The 18,227-nt window shown below is 41.2% G+C and overlaps 1 pseudogene; it reads left to right on the top strand.

Annotated features, from left to right (window-relative positions):
- The first annotated feature begins 1,431 nt into the window (after positions 1-1,431).
- On the top strand, positions 1,432-16,652 carry LOC127435690 (probable D-lactate dehydrogenase, mitochondrial; annotated as a pseudogene).
- The last annotated feature ends 1,575 nt before the right edge of the window (positions 16,653-18,227 follow it).

Below are 18,227 nucleotides of genomic sequence, written 5' to 3'. Positions count from 1 at the left end.
CTATGTTTAATGGTCTTGTTATCAGTTCTGTTTTATCATTGGTTCTTGTTTCATTGCCTTGTTTTCATGTTCATTAGTTTAGTCTTGTCATTGATTGTCTCTGTCTTGTAGTTACCCATGTTCATGTATTTAAGCCCTCGTGTTTGCCATTGTCATTTGTCAAGTATTTTGTTATTGTAATGTCGAGTCAAGTCAAGTCAAGTCAAGTCAAGTCAAGTCGTTTATGCTTGTTTTGTTTTGGATTCATGTTTTTGGATATCACTCATGTAAATAAACTTCACTTGGGTTCTCACACTTCATCGTCTTCGTCTGCTCCTATGTCTTCAGTCTGCCTACACGCAGGGTTGGGAGGGTTACTTTTGAAATGTATTCCACTACAGATTACAGAATACATGCTGTAAAATGTAATTTGTAACGTATTTCGTTAGATTACTCAAGGTCAGTAACGTATTCTAAATACTTTGGATTACTTCTTCAGCACTGGTAGATTTTTTCACTTGTTTTGACTATAAAAACTCTGCCAGTACAGTAAGACAAAATACAAATGTTAAAAATACATTCTCTGAAAAACCTAAATATATTATGCAGTGTTGTTTCTAAAATAAGATAAATCAAATTTATCTTGTTTTAAGGATTTTTAAATATTTTTACAGGAAAACAATACAAACATTATTATCAAGAATACGACTTACTAGAAAAAAGAAATTATGATCCAACGTGAATTATCTTGATAAAAAAAATATGATCGTGCCTGGTAACATGTGAATGTAAAATGGCTAGAAATAGCATTTAGCGTAAAGCTGACAATTTACACAAGGTTTATTTCTATTTCTTGTGCTCCAAACTTACTTCAAACGTACTTCTCTGTCTGCTCGTATGAATGTGACACATCATAAGAAAGTGTTTCACTGCTGTTCAAATGCACTTTGGATCGCATCATTTATATGTATAAATGTTTTCCATCTGAAAGGACTAAATATAAAATGAAACAAATGACAATGAAATGCAAAGTAATCTCTTCAGTAATCAAAATACTTTTTGAATGTAACTGTATTCTAAATACCAATGATTTAAACTGTAACTGTAGTGGAATACAGTTACTTATATTTTGTATTTTAAATACGTATTCCCGCTACATGTATTTCATTACTCCCCAACCCTGCCTTCACGCAAAATGAACCCAGCAGATCAGCTGGTTTTAATGAGATCGCCCTTAAATACTTTTTCCATGCAGGCTTGAATGAGCTGGTCTTCTCCTTGATGCCTGGCGGTCGGAGTACCTCCTTGTAGTCTGGCTCAATACATCGACTTTGCCCTGTGGATGAGTGGTTCATCTTTCATTGTAGGAGAGGCTGATGAGGAACTATGCACTCCTACAGTGGCCGCCAAGCCAGAGTTCCCTGTCATGGCCACCAAGCCAGAGTCCCCGTCATGGCCGCCAAGACAGAGTCCCCCATCATGGCCGCCAAGCCAGAGTACCCCGTCATGGTTGCCAAGCCAGAGTCCCCCGTCATGGCCGCCAAGCCCGCCACATTCCACGGGCCAGCGCCCACGCCCTCCACGGCCAATGAGCCCGCGTTGCAGGCCTCATCTGTCCCAGAGCCCACGTTGCAAGCCTCGTCTGTCCCAGAGCCCATGTTGCAAGCCTCAGTGGCCACGTCATGCCATGTTGCCAGGCCTGCCATTCCTACCTCGTCATGCCCTGTTGCCACGCCTGCCACATCATGCCATGTTGCCAGGCCTGCCATTCCTACCTCATCATGCCCTGTTGCCATGCCTGCCACATCATGCCATGTTGCCACGTCTGCCATTCCTACCTCATCATACCATGTTGCTACATCTGCCACATCATGCCATGTTACCATGCCTGCCATGTCTAGTCAAGAGGCCCTGCCTTGCCCTGTTGCCATGTAATCTACATCATGCCATGTAGCTACATCTACCTCATCATGCCATGCTCTCCCACCTGCCATGTCAAGCCAAGCCACTATGCCTGCCATGCCTAGTCAAGCAGCCCTGCCTTGCCATGTTCCCATGTCTATCTCTGAGCCTAACACTGCCTTCCAGAAGCAGAAGAAGAGAAGAAGGGCATACTCCCCTGTCACAGTCCATGCTCACAAACAAGAAGGCCATTCCCCAGTCTCTGTCAGTGCTCACGACCACAGAGGTCGTTCCCCTGACTCTGCCCATGCTCACGACCACAGAGGTCATTCCCCTGTCTCTGCCCATGCTCATGACCATGGAGGTCGTTCCCCAGTCTCTGCCAGTGCTCACGACCATGAAGGCCATTCCCCAGTCTCTGCCCATGTTCACGACCACGGAGGTCGTTCCCCAGTCTCTGCCAGCACTCACAACCACAAAGGCCATTCTCCTGTCACTGCCCATGCCCAGAAACATGGAGACTGTTACCCTTCCACTGCCTGTGCTCACAGCCACCAAGACTGTTCCCCTATTGTGGCCAATCCCTGAGACTTCCACGGCTCCGCCTCCTGAGCCTCTGCCTCCTGAGCCTCTGCCTCCTGTCCTTGTCCTGTGGCTGCCTCCCAGGCCTCCTGACCCTGACCCTGTCCTGTGGCCACCTCCCAGGCCTCCTGGCCCTGACCCTGTCCTGTGGCTGCCCCCCAGGCCTCCTGACCATGTTCCTGTACTGTGGCTGCCTCCCAGGCCTCCTGACCATGTCCTGGGCCACCTCCCAGGTCTTTTGACTCTGCTCCCTTCCTTGAGCTGCCACACAAACCATCAGACCCGCTCTCTTCCTGGAAGCTGCTACGCTGGCCACTGGCTCTGCTCCTGTGTCTTCAGCCTACCTACACGTTACATTAGCATTGTTTTCGGAGAAGCCAGTATTTCAATTTAGTGTAGGACTTTACTGGTTGTTTAGATCAGTGTTACTATCAGAAATAATAAATAATTATTTCTTTAGTTATGAATTAATATTTTAATTAATTAATTTAATCTAACTCATTAAAACCTCATATGGAGCTCCAGTAGTGCGCTATGTTTAGGAGCGGGTTTGGATATTAGCAATAATTAATAATTATCAAAGACAATTATTAATTATTCAAATCAATAGAACATTGATTTTAATCAATGTTAGCTTTTTTCTAATCCTTTAAATCAACAATTATCAAAGATAATCGTTAATTGTCATCATCGATGAAACATTAATTAAAATTAACACTAGCTTATTGATCATTCAAATTTAACAATCATCAAAGATAATTATCAATTATCAAAAATCAATAGAATATTAATAAGGATTAACACTGACGGGGCACCACCCTGGAATCAGGGACTAATAACCAGAGAGTATAACAGTCTCAATATTAGATTGTTTTCTTAAGAAAATCAACATCCGAAGAATATCGATTTTTGGGAAAAAAAACAATGAATGAAGGCTTGAATCCGAGCACTGACATCCCGTCAGCATGACACAGGTGTATGCAAAACAAAACAAAACACTTCTCTTTGTAATATAACAAAGTTTATTTATGCAGTAATATCAATTAATAATTAATACAATGCAGTCAATAAACTTCTGACTTACAACTACAAACTAAACAGTGATATGATTAGATATGGAAATCAAAATAATCCTATAACACATGAGGGTGTGTGTGTGAGAGTGAGTGTGTGTGTGTGTGTCTGTGTGTGTGTAAGGAGGGACGCGCACAAAATGGTGGATGTGACGTGGAGAGTATGTCACGCGAGACTTCCGGCCAGGGAATATGACGCGAATGTGGGCAGAGAGAAACCAGTCAATGGCGTCTACCAGTTACCGTGTGTATCGATAGCTGAGCTTTATCACGACGCTATCTACTAGCCAAAAATGTGTGCCAGAATGTTGATTGTGAGGGGTCGCGTGTGTGTGTGGTTAGTACGAGAGAGAGAGAGAGAGAGAGAGAGAGAGAGAGAGAGAATTAAATGACGTCCCCAAAGCTGATTTCGCGATCGTGGGAGAGAAAGCAGCTGTTAGTTTATCACTCAGAGACAGGGTGGACGGCTTGTAAACAGTGCCGCGTTCTTTGATTCTTTAATGGATAAACTCAGTTTGCCGGTCTCACCCGTGATGGCGGAAATGCACAACAGTCCAATGTGGTTGGACCACAATACAGCAAATCAAATTTGTGATAATTAATACCCTGAGTAATAATAACGAGCGGACATTGCGGTCCGTAAACTGTACAAGCAAAAACTTTGGTACACAAGAATAACACACTATAATATTCTATCTCTGCCCAGACGTAAACTTCTTACTTGAATCGCATGAGGATGCAGAATGTGTGTTCATCCGTCCTTTAACTCAGACTCGGTTCCTCGAGGCTCGAGTGATGATGTGAGGCCGTTTCTTCGCTCTGTCAGCGGGCGGTACTGCTGCTGATTCTTGGCGGGCTGTCGGAGAAATTGGCAACGTCGACTTGATTGAAGATGGAAGAGAAATCTTTTATCTCTTCACTTCTGCAGGCAAATGGATGAAGATGCGGACTGCTCGGCGGTCTCCTTCGGATCCGTTAGAGTGTTCGGTGGAACACAGAGTAATCTCAACTCGTCCAGCGAGATGGAGATTGTATGGCCACAGTTTCAAGTCGGACATTACTTCCTTGTGCCACGAGGCTGCACCTGAGAGCAGCGATGAGCTGCGTCTACACACAGCGAGCAAAGTTGCTGGAAGCAAATCCCGGAAGCATTTTAGGGGTATTTCTACTCCTGATGATGTCATGGTTGAGGTGCGTTCTGTTGTGTGCCTCATCCAATACGAGTTGAGAGTTCGATCCTTTAGTGAGCAAGACTTCATGGGATTTGTAGTCTGTTTTGGACTCACTTTGTTTGATTTTGCCGCGGTTTTTATCTGTAAGATTTACGACTTGTTATGTGGGGGCCTGAGTTATGTTTTACAACTGTGTTAGGCCTGCCTTTGTCTTCTATCTGAATACATGAGGCCCAACATTAGCATGTTTCCTAAATCTCTGATAACATATTATGATCATTTTATGCTTTAGTACAGTAAATATAAAGTATTGCATATTACTCCTTTAAATATTGATCTGTTTCTCACACAACCTATCAAATCACTTCTGAAGATATGAAGTTAACCACTGGAGTCATGTGGATAGAAATCACATAAAAGATAGTAAAGTCAATCTGGAAAGACAATGAGGGTTAATAGTGGTGAATGTACAAGTTGGAACAGAGGACATTCTTAACATTCCAGAACACAGGAGCAATTGATCAAAATTCCGGACACACACACACACACACACACACACACATCCCCTTTTCGCTGCAACTGTGCTGGCTGGCGAATGACTGACATCCTGTTTCAAAACACTGGAGCCAAGGAGACAGTGATGTCATCAAAATACATCAACTTGCCAAATCTGAAATTCCTTTGTCACAGACGGCCAGCGTCTCTCATTTATCCAACCAATCACACACTTATACACACTTATACACACTTATACCAGCATGTCCATTAACACACACTTATAAGATAAGTAAAATACTTGGATTGTCTATAAATGGGATAGTTCACTCCAAAAATGAAAATTCTGTCATCTTTAACTCACACTCATGTTTTTCAAAACCTGTATGGATTTCTTTCTTCTTGAACACAGAAGCACTGTAGATGTTAAGCAGAATGTTAGCCTCAGTCACCATTCACTTTTGTTGCATCTTTTTTTCCATACAATGAAAGTGAATGGTGACTGTGGCTAACATTCTGTCTAACATCTTATTTTGTTCCACGGAAGAAAGTAAGTCATATGGGTTTGGAACAAAATGAGGACGAGTAAACTGTGATAATATTTGATTCGTCAAAGAACACCCATCTCTGTCTGATTATATTAAATCTGTGGGTGGATTTTTTTATTAGAAACAGGTTTGGCAATGATCAAGTTGGACTTCCTTTTCATGACTGTATGCTTTCATCTCTTAGTCAACATGCCCACAATGTAACTATTAAGAGGAGACAAAGACAGGCTCTCCCCATGGGAAACAATTGACGTTCATACATGGCAGAGAACATATTGGTTACTATAGGAACCAGTGCCGTAACTTGTAATCTCGAACTACGCAGGCTGAAAAGCCCTCAGGATCTTTATTTAGAGTTGCGTATGAGGCTGTTTTCATTTGGTACATTCTAGAAAGTCACAAGTAAGCCGATTAACTAATAAAGGTCACAATTAAAGGTGAACCAATGAACTGGATTAGTTTAGTTATAGTACTTGGGGCCAGTGTCTGAACTGATTCCAGTCTTATGGGCACAGTTTAGAGGCACAGGTGTTCAGGTTACAACTGGTAATGTATTACAACAGAGCATGCATGCATTAAAAATTACTACAGCATTCATTAACATTCATAACAAAGGACATCTTCTCTCATAACAAAGGACGTCTTCTCTGATATACCTTTTTCAAATTATTATTTCTTAAAATAACCTTACAGGCAGCACCAAACTACATCAGTCCTGATGGATCTCCTTAAGCCACTGATAAACGAATAATATACTGAGTACTCTTTATACTTCCATTTGCCATTATCAAACATACAATGTAGGTAGGCCTAATTCTTAACAGATTAGTAGCTAATTCATCAACATTTAAATCTTTCAAATGAAAGTTATACAATTTTAATATATTTTATATGACATAAACTACCAGAAAGAAGCAATTCTGCATCTGTATATGCTGTGTTTTTTTTATTTATTTATTATTGTTTTATTTTTTTGTTGTTTTTCTATGAAAACATGAGCCAGACCAGTGGATCCCAACCTTTTTATCTTGAAGCCCCCTCTACTTATATACTATACTCATAACTTACACACACAATTGCAAATTGCAGGTATGGTCATGGAGTTTGCATTACCTTAATCTGCCTATATGCAGGTTCAAACAATCACAATATCTTGTGTTTTTGCCTATTTCTGTCCATTTCATTGTACAAACAAGTGTAGCTGTTCAAAACTGAGTCAACAGCTATTTTCTCCTGAAGTCTTAGAGCATGTTTTTAACTTCGAAAGTTTATAATATGATACATTTACAACCTGGAATCAAAACCATACACAGAAAACTAGAAGGTCACCCATTAATAGGATAAAAATGATAGTGTAAATTGTTGACAATTACTAGTTATAAAGCAATATGAAACAGTGTTAAATTATTTTACACACTGCCCAAACTTATTTTCAAAACTATGCTGATGTCTCTGTGATGTAATGTCGCCATCATGTGGTCTGTTCCATAATCACCATATACTACAGGTTTGTTGTTGTAGTAACGTCAACTTGTAATGTCATGGATTGACAGTTTATCATACCTGTAAATATACAACATCTATGAGACCAGAAAATAAACTTATTCCCTAATACATTCCAATAAACAAAATAAAGTTTTGAGTGAATGGTAATGTGGTTATTGTAGTTAATACACAAAAGGGAAACATCTCCAGGGTCTCATTTTAGGAAAATTGGGTTTCACATTTACCCCTGTAATATCAGTGTAAATTCCCACATATCTGGTATGTAAAAGTACAATTATTTTCTATTCCATTGCGAATCCTACTGTGGTGTATGTTCAGCTCATTTATATTAATTTAGTAGTGCTAAAGTTGCTTTGTAACCTTTTTGGAGTGTCCAGTCATGAAACCTAATTAATATTCATAAGGCATGCATTCGACGAGTCAGTGCACAGGTAAGAATTCAGTGACATACCTGTTCCCAGTAGGTAGTAATATGAAGTGTGTAACTTTTTACACCTGGTCTGGAAAAACAAGCTCAAAATATGGGACTTGCCTCAACCAAAATAAGCGAAAATAGAAGCATTTATTATTATTATTATTATTTATTTATTTTTTTGTATCCCATGTGGGGGAATTATCAGCATAAAAATATATGTATACAATAACATATTTTCAATACATGTATTCTTAATATTAAATATATCCCCAAATATATTTATAATATACATCTGGCCATCTAAAATCAATTAATAGCCTAAGGGCCCTATTTTAAGAGCGCAAGCAATGTCTACGACTTAACGCAATGACTTAAGTCGTAAGCGCAAAGTCAATGGGCATGGCAATGATATTTTGGTATTTTCGTGCAAGCGTTCGCTATGTCTAGGCGCAAGTGGATTTGGCGAAATCATGTGCAGGTGCTAATCCGGTCAAGGGAGGTTCTTCACAAGCACCGTTTCTGTCCTATTATACAGTCTATTCCCTGTCAAGCACCAGAGATATAAACAAAGATAGCACATTCATAAGAAGTTGGGCATAAATGGACTGTATGCAATTAATTAGAAGAATAGAAATATGGACTTATATTATATTGTGCATTAACTGTGTCCTTGTTAAATGGGACACGCTCCTTTTATACGCATGGAAAATGTGGTTCAGGATATGGATGTAGGCTCCGTTAAATTACAGAGAATGTAAGTATTATTAATTATTTTTTATCTACTGACACACAAATCACTTAGAATTAGAGCTCTCGCGAAAAGGGGATAAGACGTAGGGGCACGGTCGTAGCGCGTAGCGCTGTGCTTTGCGCACTCACGAAAATAGAGCCCTAAATCTCTCTCTACTGCATACAAGCACACACTGTGTCGGTATGTTTGGACTAAACATTTCTTTATGCAAATTATTTTAATTTAATTATTTAATAATTGTTTAAATATTTTAATTATTTGTTTTAATTTCAGATCTGGTTCTCTGTCAAAACCTGGCAATTTCAAATCTGTATTAATGCATCATACCTAACAATAATATTGTGAAGACTTGGAAACAATTCAGAAATGTAATTTTACCATGCATGCATATGTAGTAATTATCTATAGTTGCCAAAAATGTCAAGGAAGGCTATATCCACAATGTGCAATTAGGCAAAGAAATGTTTGATTGAGTGGTTTCCTTCAGGATCCAAGCACATGCTTATCATGTTGTCCTAAAAAGATTGAAGTCCCATTTTATAAGCTACAGGAAGTGGTGTAATTCTGAAAATATACTATGACAAACCCTTTATCTTTGGTTCCATGAAAAAAAAAAAAAAAAAAATTCCTTTTTAAACTAAATTAACGGGTTACCAGCATTTAAAAATAAAGTTTTCACTCTGGAAAAATTGAAAGGGACATTCCGTTTTCGGTTACGTTCTGCCAAAAATGTCGATTGTTTTTGGTTTTAGTTTCCTTGAACCGTTTTTAGTCCCTTATAAAATGCTTTCTCCTATCCAGTTTAATATGCAGAGAGAACTAAAACCAAGTCATTCATAGGTTGATTCCCATGAAAACTGTAAACACTGTGTGGTGCTATAAACATAATGCTTGTTTGTAAAATTATTTGTAAGAGCAGCACATCCAGTCTGACACAAACACATTTATCAACCAATGGTGTGAGTATGGAAGGGGCTATTTGTTCGTACAGCCAATGGCATTAGTTTGGGAGGGGCTATCTGTTCGTACAAACAATGGCGTGAGTTTGGGAGAGGCTATCTGTTCGTTTAACCAATGGTGTGAGTTTGTGAGGGGCTATCTGTTCGTACAACCAATGGCGTGAGTTTGGGAGGGGCTATCTGTTCGTACAGCCAATGCCGTGAGTGTGGAAGGGGCCATTTGTTCGTACAGCCAATGGCGTGAGTTTGGGAGGGGCTAACTGTTCGTACAACTAATGGTGTGAGTTTGGGAGGGCTATCTGTTCGTACAACCAATTGCGTGAATTTGGGAAGGGCTGTTCATACAAACAATGGCGTGAGATTGGGAGGGGCTATCTTTTTGTACAACCAGTGGTGTGAGTTTGGGAGGGGCTATCTGTTCATACAACCAATGACGTGAGTTTGGGAGGGGCTATCTGTTCATACAAACAATGGAGTGAGTTTGGGAGGGGCTATCTGTTTTTACAACCAATGGTGTGTTTGGGAGGGGCTGCCTGTTCATACAACCAATGACGTGAGTTTGGGAGGGGCTATCTTTTCGTACAGCCAATGGCGTGAATTTGGGATGGTCTATCTTTTCGTACAACCAATGGCACGAGTTTGGGAGGGGCTAACTGTTCGTACAGCCAATGACGTGAGTTTGGGAGGGGCTATCTGTTCGTAAAACCAATTGCATGAGTTTGGGAAGGGTTATCTGTTCGTACAGCCAATGGTGTGAGTTTGGGAAGGGGCTATTTTTTTCGGTCAGCCAATGGCATGAGTTTGGGAAGGGCTATCTGTTCGTACAACCAATGCCGTGAGTTTGGGAGGGGCTATCTTTTCGTACACCCAATGGCGTGAGTTTGGGATGGGCTATAAGTTCGTACAACCAATGCCGTGAGTTTGGGAAGGGCTATCTGTTCATACAACCAATGGCATGAGTTTGGGAGGGGCTATCTTTTCGTACAGCCAATGGTGTGAGTTTGGGATGGGCTATCTGTTCATACAACCAATGGCGTGAGTTTGGGAGGGGCTATCTTTTCGTACAGCCAATGACGTGAGTTTGGGAGGGGCTATCTGTTCGTACAACCAATAGCGAGTTTGGGAGGTGCTATCTGTTCATACAAACAATGCCGTGAGTTTGGGAGGGGCTATCTGTCTGTACAACCAATGGTGTGAGTTTGGGAGGGGCTATCTGTTCATACAACCAATGACATGAGTTTGGGAGGGGCTATCTATTCATACAGCCAATGGCGTGAGTTTGGGATGGGCTCTCTGTTTGTACAACCAATAGCGTGAGTTTGGGAGGGGCTATCTTTTCGTACAGCCAATGGCGAGAGTTTGGGAGGGGCTATCTGTTCATACAACAAATAGCGAGTTTGGGAGGTGCTATCTGTTCATACAAACAATGACATGAGATTGGGAGGGGCTATCTTTTTGTACAACCAGTGGTGTGAGTTTGGGAGGGGCTATCTGTTCATACAACCAATGACATGAGTTTGGGAGGGGCTATCTGTTCATACAACCAATGACGTGAGTTTGGGAGGGGCTATCTTTTCGTACAGCCAATGGCATGAGTTTGGGAGGGGCTATCTTTTCGTACAGCCAATGACGTGAGTTTGGGAGGGGCTATCTGTTCGTACAACCAATAGCGAGTTTGGGAGGTGCTATCTGTTCATACAAACAATGCCGTGAGTTTGGGAGGGGCTATCTGTTTGTACAACCAATGGTGTGAGTTTGGGAGGGGCTATCTGTTCATACAAACAATGGCATGAGATTGGGAGGGGCTATCTTTTTGTACAACCAGTGGTGTGAGTTTGGGAGGGGCTATCTGTTCATACAACCAATGACATGAGTTTGGGAGGGGCTATCTGTTCATACAAACAATGGAGTGAGTTTGGGAGGGGCTATCTGTTTTTACAACCAATGGTGTGTTTGGGAGGGGCTATCTGTTCATACAACCAATGATGTGAGTTTGGGAGGGGCTATCTTTTTGTACAGCCAATGGCATGAGTTTGGGAGGGGCTATCTTTTCATACAGCCAATGACGTGAGTTTGGGAGGGGCTATCTGTTCGTACAACCAATAGCGAGTTTGGGAGGTGCTATCTGTTCATACAAACAATGCCGTGAGTTTGGGAGGGGCTATCTGTTTGTACAACCAATGGTGTGAGTTTGGGAGGGGCTATCTGTTCATACAAACAATGGCGTGAGATTGGGAGGGGCTATCTTTTTGTACAACCAGTGGTGTGAGTTTGGGAGGGGCTACCTGTTCATACAACCAATGACGTGAGTTTGGGAGGGGCTATCTGTTCATACAACCAATGACGTGAGTTTGGGAGGGGCTATCTGTTCATACAAACAATGGAGTGAGTTTGGGAGGGGCTATCTGTTTTTACAACCAATGGTGTGTTTGGGAGTGGCTGCCTGTTCATACAACCAATGACGTGAGTTTGGGAGGGGCTATCTTTTCGTACAGCCAATGGCGTGAATTTGGGATGGTCTATCTTTTCGTACAACCAATGGCACGAGTTTGGGAGGGGCTAACTGTTCGTACAGCCAATGACGTGAGTTTGGGAGGGGCTATCTGTTCGTAAAACCAATTGCATGAGTTTGGGAAGGGTTATCTGTTCATACAGCCAATGGCGTGAGTTTGGGAAGGGGCTATTTTTTTCGGTCAGCCAATGGCATGAGTTTGGGAAGGGCTATCTGTTCGTACAACCAATGCCGTGAGTTTGGGAGGGGCTATCTTTTCGTACACCCAATGGCGTGAGTTTGGGATGGGCTATAAGTTCGTACAACCAATGCCGTGAGTTTGGGAAGGGCTATCTGTTCATACAACCAATGGCATGAGTTTGGGAGGGGCTATCTTTTCGTACAGCCAATGGTGTGAGTTTGGGATGGGCTATCTGTTCATACAACCAATGGCGTGAGTTTGGGAGGGGCTATCTTTTCGTACAGCCAATGACGTGAGTTTGGGAGGGGCTATCTGTTCGTACAACCAATAGCGAGTTTGGGAGGTGCTATCTGTTCATACAAACAATGCCGTGAGTTTGGGAGGGGCTATCTGTCTGTACAACCAATGGTGTGAGTTTGGGAGGGGCTATCTGTTCATACAACCAATGACATGAGTTTGGGAGGGGCTATCTATTCATACAGCCAATGGCGTGAGTTTGGGATGGGCTCTCTGTTTGTACAACCAATAGCGTGAGTTTGGGAGGGGCTATCTTTTCGTACAGCCAATGGCGAGAGTTTGGGAGGGGCTATCTGTTCATACAACAAATAGCGAGTTTGGGAGGTGCTATCTGTTCATACAAACAATGGCATGAGATTGGGAGGGGCTATCTTTTTGTACAACCAGTGGTGTGAGTTTGGGAGGGGCTATCTGTTCATACAACCAATGACATGAGTTTGGGAGGGGCTATCTGTTCATACAACCAATGACGTGAGTTTGGGAGGGGCTATCTTTTCGTACAGCCAATGGCATGAGTTTGGGAGGGGCTATCTTTTCGTACAGCCAATGACGTGAGTTTGGGAGGGGCTATCTGTTCGTACAACCAATAGCGAGTTTGGGAGGTGCTATCTGTTCATACAAACAATGCCGTGAGTTTGGGAGGGGCTATCTGTTTGTACAACCAATGGTGTGAGTTTGGGAGGGGCTATCTGTTCATACAAACAATGGCGTGAGATTGGGAGGGGCTATCTTTTTGTACAACCAGTGGTGTGAGTTTGGGAGGGGCTACCTGTTCATACAACCAATGACGTGAGTTTGGGAGGGGCTATCTGTTCATACAACCAATGACATGAGTTTGGGAGGGGCTATCTGTTCATACAAACAATGGAGTGAGTTTGGGAGGGGCTATCTGTTTGTACAACCAATGGTGTGAGTTTGGGAGGGGCTATCTGTTCATACAAACAATGGCGTGAGATTGGGAGGGGCTATCTTTTTGTACAACCAGTGGTGTGAGTTTGGGAGGGGCTACCTGTTCATACAACCAATGACGTGAGTTTGGGAGGGGCTATCTGTTCATACAACCAATGACATGAGTTTGGGAGGGGCTATCTGTTCATACAAACAATGGAGTGAGTTTGGGAGGGGCTATCTGTTTTTACAACCAATGGTGTGTTTGGGAGGGGCTATCTTTTCGTACAGCCAATGGCATGAGTCTGGGAGGGGCTATCTGTTCATACAACCAATGGAGTGAGTTTGGGAGGGGCTATCTCTTCGTACAACCAATGGCATGAGTTTGGGAGGGGCTATCTTTTCATACAACCAATGGCGTGAATTTGTGAGGGGCACGTCCAGTCCAACACAAACACTTTAAGTGCGTTCGACTTCATGCAGCGCTGCGCAGACCGATCGGTCCCTGACTTGAAGCAGTGCATGTCGGTTATAAATTTTGTCCGACTTGAAACGGTGCAACCGCCGCATCACAGTACTGCCAGAGAGATTAGGGAGCAGCCGCCTGGTGCAGCCGGTGCATTTTCTCAAGAGCGGCTGCACAAGATCTGAATGACAACACAGCTTATTCATGATTGGCAAGACTCACAACGTGACAATAGTTACACGTGTTTCATGGGCTGAATTCGCAATGGCACATACTATACTACTCTTACTACTTCTGCTATGTCAGTCTATGGCAGAAATAAGAGTAGTTTAGCAGTATGCTATAACCAAGGTGTTTATTCTGACACCTCCAGTTTGGTGAAAACTCTCACAAACCTATGTTTTTATAACATTACATCATGTTTATATTATGTTAAATTATGTTTATTATAGTAATATCATGTTTATTCATAAAAACAATTCAAAATGATTAAAAATACTGACTCCTTTATTGGTATTAAAATAATAAAGGCTTTTATTGGACTTTCTTCTTGTACACACAACAGGCACTGTATTAAGCAGCACATAAACCTTTCAAATGAACAGTGTTTCTGATTATTTTGTGTAAAATTCAAGCATCTGTCTATCTGAATTCCACTCTTTCTGCAAACATCACGTGATCTTCCGTGACTGGTGTAGGTTCAGCAGACGATGTGAAGTGCAAAGTGTTCGGCTTGACTGCTCTCTTTTCAACTCCTCCCCCGAATGCAACCGGCAAATCTTGCTGATCGGTAAATCAAAATGCCGTTCAAGTCGAACACACCTATTTACTCAACCAATGGTGTGAGTGTGGCTATCTGTTCATACAACAAATGGGGTGAGTTTGGGAGGGGCTGTCTGTTTCTACAACCAATGGCTTGAGTCTGGGAGGGGCTGTCTGTTTGAATAACCAATGGCGTGAGTTTGGTGGTGCTATCAGCTTCAAAAGTCATTGCATTTGTATGCAGATGACATTTTGTTATCCAATGCAGTGAAATTCATTCATTTGTGGCTTAGCGGTCTAAATACTTTTTAATAACGTATAATAATAAAAGGTTTTACTGGTTTATTTTAGTGTAGTGACACTTTTTTTATTAATCAATCTATATACGCAAAGTTATCAATTAACAAATCCTATTTAAGGTTTTCTTATTCCTTGTGTTTTTCTTGCCATGTCAGATGCCACCCACCAGATATGGTGGTATTTCCACAGTCCGTGGAGGAGGTCAGTGCTCTTGCCAAAATTGGTCACCACCATCGTCTACCAAACATCCCCTTTGGCACTGGGATGGGCCTGGAGGGAGAAGTTGGTGCTTTGAAAGTAAATGCAACTGAGGAAAAGAAATGAGCTTTACTGTGTCAGGGTTAGGGCCTAAAAAGTGTTTATTAAAAGCACAAAGAAAAAAGAAAGGTGGAATTCCCTATCCTTAGCATACAAATACAGTATATGGATGGAGCAAATTTCCATGGACGAAACTGTGTGTTTGTTAGTTTGGAGTGTGTTTCAGTCTGAGGAAGATGGACCAGGTCCTGGATCTGCACCAGCAGGACTGTGATGTGACTGTGGAGCCAGGCGTGATGCAGATAACTGCGTGATGCTGGCCTCTGGTTTCCTGTCGGTCTGTCCAATCCTTGTGTATTGGGACGCAGATATCATAGTTGATCACATAAATCTGATACATGTTTTGGTTCCTGAATACACTTAACTTGGAAGCTGTGGGTTACATGTGACAGTGTATTATATGATTAGAAATTATTAAGATTAAAAGGGATATTGACATATGAGAGCCATTTGTGGTATCCACAGATCCAGGCGCCGATGTGTCTCTGTGCAGCATGGCTGCAACTAATGCATCAGGCACCAACGAAGTTAGCTATGGCACAATGCGTGAAAATGTCCTAAGCCTAGAGGCGGTGCTGGTAGATGGGACAGTCCTCCACACTTCTGGGAAGGGGTGTCGCCCGAGGAATCACAGCACAACTACAGTAAAAGAGGCTTAGTAAATTGAAGTTAACATTCTATAGACTAATACTAGTAACGTTTAGAAAAGAACATGCTTATATTTTACAATGCAATGCACTTTCAGAAAGACATCATCGGGTTACAACCTGACAAACCTGTTTGTGGAACTTTGGATATTATTATCAAAGCCACACTTCGTTTATATGGTATTCTTGAGAGCATGATGTCAGCTGTCGAGAAGGAAAGTGAAAGCTGAAGTACATGGTCACATTAACTTTTAACAAAAGTACTCTTAAAGGCATAGCTCACCCCAAAAAATAGAAATTCTGTCGGGGTGAACTGTTTCTATAATCATGGGTCTCTTGTGTTAGGAACTGAAAAATCAAGGCCTGTGGCACTAATCTTGAAACTACTTGCATGGTCTGGCTTGGCTTTGTGATTTAGTCCAGAACTCTATTCATTTTATTGTAATCTATTCATTGAAGCTTCTTGCAATATCATAAACATTAATTCCGAAGGCATCCCTGTCCTTATGCATAGTCAACACTGAGCGCAGTCAAGGGTTTAATGAATTGCTTAGTTCTCAGAACCACAGCATGTTTTTTCTTTTGCAGTCCACTCATGGAAAGTATTCCACCAGTAGCTCCATCCAATTTATGAGTAATCAGGCATGATGGGTCTCTTAGATTTTTAAATCGGGACTCCACTGAGCCATTGATTTTTAAGTCAGAGCTCTCTACACAAAGGCCTCATACATCTTCATTGTTGCTGATATGTTACATTCCAGAGTTTTTGGACGATGTGATGATAAACGTCTGCAATCGCTTCAACAAATTGTCTTATGCAGTAGCGCCCACTCTCTTTCTCGAGTTCCAGTTCCAAAAATATGGAGGAGCAAGTGTCCACCACAGGTATATGTGGATAATACAAATAGCAAATTTGGGGGTGATTTATCTGTATTCTCCTAAAGCAAAACAATGATTTTATGTTAAGATGCATGATGGGGTACACCTTAACCATTTTCATGTGTAGTAGGTATTGTATAGTAGTTCATGTATTTTTGCTTTTTTTAAAGAAAATGAAGGGCAAGTCAAAACATTTGTTTGTGGTAATCAACATTATGCCAAAAATGCTGTCGATTGAGCTTAACGTGTATTAAACTGGAATATTCCTTTAAATATAGTTAGAATGCTACACATGATCTCATACCGTATATTTGTATTTCATCAAGTGGCATTCAGTAATCTTTTTGGAAATACCACAATTTTGTGGAAAATGTCTTGGCAGTCAGATCAGTATTACAAAATCATGGCTGATTCCAGTTCATTTGTTACACTGGAAATGGAAGTTCAAGTTAAGTATTTTGTATTGTTGGATGCAGTTGTATACATGGTTTACTGCACATTTTGGATTCAGAAAACATTGGATGCATACAGAAATATTTGCACATTGTGCACAGTGTACATGCTGTCTATTGCAGAAATAGTAAGAGTAGTATGTATGTTATTCTGAACAAAGCCGTAGTATTTAAAGGAATAGTTCACCCAAAAATAAAAAAATTATCTCATCATTTACTCACCTTCATGCCATCCCAGAAGTGTATGACTTTTTTTCATTTGAAAAACACAAAAGAAGATTTTAATGAGAATTTCTCAGCTCTGTAGGTCCATACAATGCAAGTGAATGGTGACCAAAACTTTGAAGTTCCAAAAAACACATTAAGGCAGCATAAATGTAATCCATAATACTCCAGTTGTTTAATAAATGTCTTCTGAAGTGATCTAATCAGTTTTGGGTGAGAATAGACAAAAATATAACTCCTTTTTCACTGTACATTTTGCCATTGCAGTTTCTAGGCACGATCATGATTTCAAGCTTGATTACACTTCCTAGTGCTTGATGCATGCGCAGAGTGCTAGATGGCGCTAGGAAGTGTCGATCGAAAGGATCGGTATTGAAATCATGATTGCCAATGAGACTGCTGATGTCAAGATTTATAGTGAAAAAGGAGTTATATTTTGGTCTGATCTTACCCAGAATCGAAAATATGCAATGCACAAACCTGTTTGTGGAACTAGGGAGCTCCTTTGCTCCCTAATTAGTGAATGACTCCAGTGTGCTGTCTGTCTGGACTGGTCTCAGAACAGTTCGAAATAAACCTTATTTTCATTCTTACTCCATATAAAGCCTCTGAAAGCGAAATCTTTCAGCTTTTGGATGAATCCATTGATTCTCAGTGTAATAATGGACAGTAAATATACTGTAGGATTTCTAAGGAAAACATTTTTTAAAGTACACATTAGTGTACATTGTGTTTAGCAGCATGGCATTTCATGATAAACTGCTCCAATTTAAAAAATGGCATATCAGATGTAACTAGAGAGGCTCATTCAGGTTTCAATGTAAAAACTTAATACGTTTTTTTTACCAGATGAAGTTTTGTTTTGCTGTTTCTCCCAAAGACAATCTCCGCTGTGATTGGCACCATGTTGTTTTGTCA

The sequence above is a fragment of the Myxocyprinus asiaticus genome, chromosome 46 (genome assembly GCF_019703515.2).
Source record: "Myxocyprinus asiaticus isolate MX2 ecotype Aquarium Trade chromosome 46, UBuf_Myxa_2, whole genome shotgun sequence".
Classification (NCBI taxonomy): Eukaryota; Metazoa; Chordata; class Actinopteri; order Cypriniformes; family Catostomidae; genus Myxocyprinus; species Myxocyprinus asiaticus.
Note: the sequence above shows the minus strand (reverse complement) of the source record. Positions and strands in the feature narration are given on the sequence as shown.